The following is a 6,399-nucleotide window of genomic DNA, read 5'->3' on the forward strand; positions in this document are numbered from 1 at the left end:
TAGAAGGAGATTTAAGAGAAAAAAAAAAAGATACCCACTGAGAGCCATTAGAAAAGAGGAGGAAACTTTTTTTTTTAATTCTTTCAAAGCTTGTCCATCTGGGAAAGATCTGCTTTGGTATAATTCCCTGACCCACTTTTTTTCCTGATAAGAGAAGACAGCCAACATACCCAGATGTGAGGGACAGTCTATTGATAGAAGGCCCTTATTTAATTAGACTGCGCTCATTTTTATAGCAATTCATATTTCCAAGGGCATTTCTTTCTTTGCTTCATTTTACACCCCAATGCATATTTCCTTCCACAAAACCCAAGGATCTGGCAGTGCCCTTGGCAGTCCTCAGATCTCTCTCTTGCTTCAACAGTGTTTGGACAGAACAGACCCAAGAACGCCCCTTCTTCAAGCTTCTGGTCACCCTCCAACCTCTTTTCCAGTCGCAACCTTCAGAACATTCCCAGCTATCCTTGGCCTCCAAGACCAGCCAAGACCGTGTTTTGAGCTTAACCCCTTATTGCCAAACAAGCATGAGCTCTCAAATCCATCAGAATCATTTCACTGAGGTAGAGGCCGCCTGGCCAACCTGCATCTGCAGGCCTCCTACACCTACCTCTCTCTGGGCATCTATTTCGACAGCGACGATGTGGCTCTGGATGGCGTGGGCCCCTTCTTCCACGAGTTGGCCGAGGAGAAACGCGAGGGCACCGAGAGTCTCCTGAAGATGCAAAACCAGCGTGGCGGCCGTGCCGTTTTCCAGGACCTGCAGAAGCCTTCCCAGAATGAGTGCAGTAAAACTCATGATGCCATGGAAGCCGCCATGACCTTGGAGAAGAACCTGAATGAGGCGCTTTTGGATCTGCATGCCCTGGGTTCTGCCCGGGCAGACCTCCATCTCTGTGACTTCCTGGAGAGCCACTCCCTAAGACGAGGAGGTGAAACTCGTCAAGAAGATAGGCGACCACCTGACTAACCACCGCAGGCTGCCGGCCCCCAGGCTGGGCTAGGCGAGTATCTCTTCGAAAGGCTCACCCTCAAGCATGATTAAGAGCCTTTGGAGCCCAGAGGCTTTTGAGGGGCTCTTCTCACCCCCCTGGTGTTGGCCTTCTGCCTGAGCCTCTCCCTGCAACCAATAGGCAGCCTTCTAACCACCCTGGAGCCCTCTCCCATGCCTTGGCTCAAATTGAAACAATAAAGCTTTTTGCAGCAAAGAAAACAACAAGAAGGATCTGTATTTTCAAGTTAATACCACAGTGCACCAGAATGCATGATTATGTGCAGCCTAATTTCCTTTAGGTCATGTTCACATTCAGTTATTTTTTACATATTGAGAATAGAGCTACCTTTGCTTTGAATTTTTAAGCTGTGAGTTCAGTCTGCTCTAAGATAAATTAGACATTATTCCTAAGACTTAGTGAACTACCCTAAGGCTCTGGAGTTTCAAACAAATGTCTTTCTTTTTCTCTTTGTAGAAAACTAAGCTGGGTCTCAAAGTATGTCCCTTGCTATTATGATTTCTTATTATTTCCTTTCATCCCTAAAAGAAATCTCACAGTTCAGCATGATCCAATGCCTCAGTCACAATGGGCTCAGTGATGTTTGCTTAAATATCAGCTCTTCCCAGATGGCTGGTACTAGCTTCAGGTCAAAACATAATGAATCTAAAGAGTTATCAGTGTTCAGAAATCACTGGCGTGTTGTTGGGTGTGTAAGCTTAATGCAATTCTATCAGATTCTTTGATTCATCGCAAACCTGAGAAGGAGAAGTTGGAGGAGGCATTTTTCTTAGTTTGCTTCTTTTTGGGAGTTAGAGGGAATAGGAGCATCTGGCTGCTGAGGGCCACAGAAAAATTAAAAAGGAGGTGTGTGTGTATGTATATGTTTGCATGTGAATAATTAGATGTCATACAGAACAGTCATAATAGATACTCCACTTCCAATAACCAGTCCAGAGAGAAATTTCAAAGATAATAGAACTTACCACCTATTATCAAACCTATGGTGTGTTTTATTGTCTGGGAAGTTATAAGCATATTAAGGAGCCTGGCGAGAAATTAGACTTGAATAAAAATTAGTCCTTTCCCTTAATTTCATCCTAATATACTTCTATCAAGGCATTCAGATTATGAAATGTCAAAAGTCCATTTACAATCTCTATTTTCACCTCATATGAAAATATCTTATTAAATATACTTATACTTGGTATATACTGAGACCTACTATAAGGAGTCCTACCAAAGAAATAATACCTTTTTTCACTCGTAAAATTAGCATTCAGAGGTAGGTAAGCCAAGCAATAATGATTCCCTTTCTATAAATGTCGATTTACAGCTTTCAAGGCATTTGCACACAGATAATTTCTTTTGATTTTCACAATAATTCTATAAAGAGGAAGGGCAGATATTATTTTCATCACTTTACAGTTGAGAAAACCAGAACTCAGACAGTATGGTGGAGACTGACCAGTTATTTACCAAGCTGTGTCCCTTTTCCTTTTTGGCATATAAGACTACATTTCCTAAGATCTCTTGCAGCTAGATGTGAACATGTGATGGGCTCTGTCCAATAGAATGTGGGTAGAAGTAATGTGTACCACTTCATAGCCTAACTCATAAAACCCTCCAATATATAAGCCCCCCCCACCACCACCATTCTCTTCCCTCATTAAATAGCTGAGTGAAGATTACTCCAAGGACTTAGAGAACAGCAAAGCTATAACATAGATGACATCTAAGTCACCACTTGGAAGAGAGTTGTCCAGGAAAGCCAGTCAGTGAAGAATATGTGTTTGATTGTTGTGTGAGAAATGAGATAGAAATTTGGGGGTTGTTTGTTACAGTAATGACCCTACATTAATACAGAGAAGTTAAATGATTTACCCAAGTTTATACAACCAGTTAGTTTAAAAAGAAAGAGCCAAGACTAGAACTATGTTCTTCTAGTGCTTAGTTAAATATTTATTTGTTTACCGGCACCATTCCTAATGTAGGCACCCTGCCGTATCCTGTTGCTAATTCAGCAATTGAATGATTGAAATGTGTGATGGTAAGTCACGTGCAGGCTCTTTATATCTCTCAACTCTGCGATGGTCTCCTTTTCCTGTTTCCTCCATGTGTTCTTCTAGTAGTTACTTTCTCAAATATCCCAACAACAACCAAATACACTGACAGATACCAGGTTTTACTGATCTCAAAGAGTCCATATCCGAAAATTATCACTCCTGAATTCCCTTCCTTCCTGATAAGACATCCAAGAGTTAATAAAACATATATTCTCTCCTACCGAGATAACCTCAAATAGACTTCCTTTAGAAGGACCTGATAAGTGAAGCTGCCATTACATGCAGAGAACAGGAAGAGACTGAAGTCCCATTAGGTATGGGTCACAGATTGTGACAAAGAGTCAGAGGGCAAGGGGCAAGTACCAAGTCAAGCAGAGGTAGTGAATCCTTTAGGTGAGGGACACTAATGAAAGGAAGTTTCTATCAGCTGGAGAGAGCTAGATACAGGCAGTTTTTCAGGACCTCGGAGAGCTCCTAGTGAGCGCCATTGCTCTAAGAATGTTTATTCTGACACCCAGTCAGGTAGTTTGCCTTTTCCTCTGAACTCTAGTTGATAAAGGGAACTTGTCCTTTCTATGAATGTCTTAGTCTCTATAGAATAGAGATTCAGTTGCATTCTTTCTGAGGAGTTCAAGGCCTGTGTTCAGTAGGTAGGTTGGAGCTCATCTAGCCTTTCCGAAGAACATACGAAATGCTCACAACTCAGAAAATCTAGAAAGGGACCTCATCCTCTTTGATTATTTATGTTTTAGAAGCACTCTCTCTTGTAGATTAGAGGCTGACGCTTCCGTGGGCTTGGACTCCAAACATCTCGCCCAAGTGAAACCTTACCACTATCTGAACATTAGCTCTTAACCCTAACAGAAGGATCACCAAAATTATGGACCCCTTTCCCCCTGAAAGTACGTTCTCAAGCAAGTTACAAAATATTCTATGAAAAAGGATTCTATAAAAAAATAAGCTTGAGAAAGCTTGAATTAAAATGTTAGATATGCAAGATGCTTATATATGTATATTTTCTCTCTCTTCCTCTCTCTAAAATTCAATGTGATGAACATCTTCAGGCACATAAATTTTTTAACCCTCCCGAGATATTTTTTTTCCCTTTGGAGATATGTTCCACAAAGTAGAATACCTGAGTTAGTTAAAGAACTTGCACGGTGCTATTATTTGATAGGTATGGCCAAATCCTATTGGAGTTGAATATTTTACTTCCATCAGCAGTGCATGAAAGTATCCGTTTCACTAGTATCTGATTAGTAATTTGACTTGTATTCTTTGACGACTAGTACATAGAACTACTTTGATAAAGTGCGTAGAACTTCGTCTGGCCCATAATAGATGCTCAGTAAGTATTTGTTTAAGGTTGAAATGAAAGGCTTAACACTTTCCCATACATCTCTTTACTTAGCATAGTTCCTTATTTGGAATTGCGTATGTCTTTCTTCTTGATTATTGGAACATTAATGTTTTCTTTTTAATTTGCCTAAGCTATTAAGCCTCTGAGGTTTTTTTTTTTTGTATTTGTTAAAAATATGTTCCTGTGTTTTTCAAATCTCTTACACATACAATTTTAAATTTTTATGTAGTCAGATTTGTCAGTCATAATTGTGATGTTTTATTACTTTAAAGCTTACGAAACTTATAGAAAAGTATAGAGACCACATAAAATTCAGTGTTTTTTCTTATAAATTAATTTATTATATTTTTATTATATAATATTATATATCATCTCTTATATATTTTATTCATCTGGTATCGTGGTATGAGGTGTGGGTCTAAATTGATTTTTGTCTAAATTAGTAACAGATATTCCACTACAAACTGTAGTTAAATCATCTTTTTCCATGGTGTTTTTTGACTTTTACCACTGGCTCTTGGTAACACATGTGAGTTGATACAAAAGAGTATGACTTTTAAGTCTAATGAAAAGGAATGACATGAGATAAAATGGAATTATCTAACGCTTTACTGTGTGGGTTGCACCACCCTGCTCTCAAAGGATTTAAAATCTTGTTTTCAATGGTCAAACTCTTGTTTACTTCATTTACGTGTTTGAATATAACAATCTAGTGGCCTTAAGTGTTTTAAAAGGGATGTTGAAATTTTGTTTACACTACAATTCAGATGTACAGTAAATGTAATTTATTTCTTGAAAACCTGATATATTATTCTTCACAAACCCTCAAATCACTTATTTCCAAGTTTTCCAGTTTTCGCTAGGCTAGAACCTGGATGATGGAAATGAAACTGGTCTTGGAGAGACAGTATCCTTGTGTTCTCTTGGGTTGTGTCCCCTGCTGGCCTTGAGGTCAGCATCTGTAGCTGGTAAATCTGTGGTTTGGTTTTGTTCTTATTTTTTGGCTCAGTCTTCTAGGAGAGTAACAGTCCTCTCCCACTGGCTTCTTCAATTTCGCCTCTAGAAATCCCTCTGAATCCCTGTCATAATCTCCTATTTACCCCCTGAGTACAGAGCTCACCATATACCCTCTGCTTCAGATCACTGTGTCCTGTGGTGGCCAGCCTCATGGCAGACTTCCTGGCTCCAACATAGGGTCCACACTACATGGGAACTGAGGTTGACTCAGGCACACTAACCAAAGTCCTCACTGCAGAAGACACTACTAATGTTTCCCCCATCCCTCCAGATGTTGTGAGTTGGTTGCTAATAGCTTATAGATGTTCCCTTCTTTGGAGAATCTTCCCAGCTGAGGGGAGCCACTTTTTTTCAGGAAGCTATGCCTACCCCCACCATTGGGGTACAGTCCACAGGCAATGACTAAATGCCACAGGGGTATGGAATTCTGGCCTCCTTGCCTCAAGAGAAAACAACTCAATGGGACAATTCATGCTACAGAACTACCTATGGGATCAGGCTGAAGCTAAGAAGACTCGCTTCGTCCTAAGAGCATTTTCCCAATAAACAGCAGGCACCAGAATCCCTATCGCAAGTTCTGCTTCTAGCGAACATGACCTAAGACACTCACTATGCTTGTTAATGCCTCTCTTTACTAGGCTGGGCCACTCCAAGTTGACAAAGGAGTCTCTGTCCAGCAGGCTCCTCTGAGACTTTCAATGAATGAGGCAAAAGTTCCCTGACTTCAGTTTTCCCCAAATTTGTCTGTCAGCACCACCTCCATCCTTTCCCCAGGCCATGCCTATTTGGGATTTTTTAATACATCAAAATACCAGTTTTGTGAGTTGCAAATATTTTCACTCACTCTGATTTTCTTTTAACTCTTTACTGTATTTTTTGATAACCAGAAGTTAATGTCAAGTTTATCAATATTTACTCTTTCCTTATGTTAAGGTTTTTAAAATCTGGTTTATTCAATTCTTCCCTA

At 40.0% G+C, this 6,399-nt stretch overlaps 1 pseudogene; it reads left to right on the forward strand.

The window, feature by feature from the left end:
- The first annotated feature begins 524 nt into the window (after window positions 1–524).
- Window positions 525–1,071, forward strand: LOC105294018 (annotated as a pseudogene).
- The last annotated feature ends 5,328 nt before the right edge of the window (window positions 1,072–6,399 follow it).

This window comes from Pteropus vampyrus, unplaced genomic scaffold (assembly GCF_000151845.1).
Source record: "Pteropus vampyrus isolate Shadow unplaced genomic scaffold, Pvam_2.0 Scaffold81, whole genome shotgun sequence".
In the NCBI taxonomy this organism is placed as follows: Eukaryota; Metazoa; Chordata; class Mammalia; order Chiroptera; family Pteropodidae; genus Pteropus; species Pteropus vampyrus.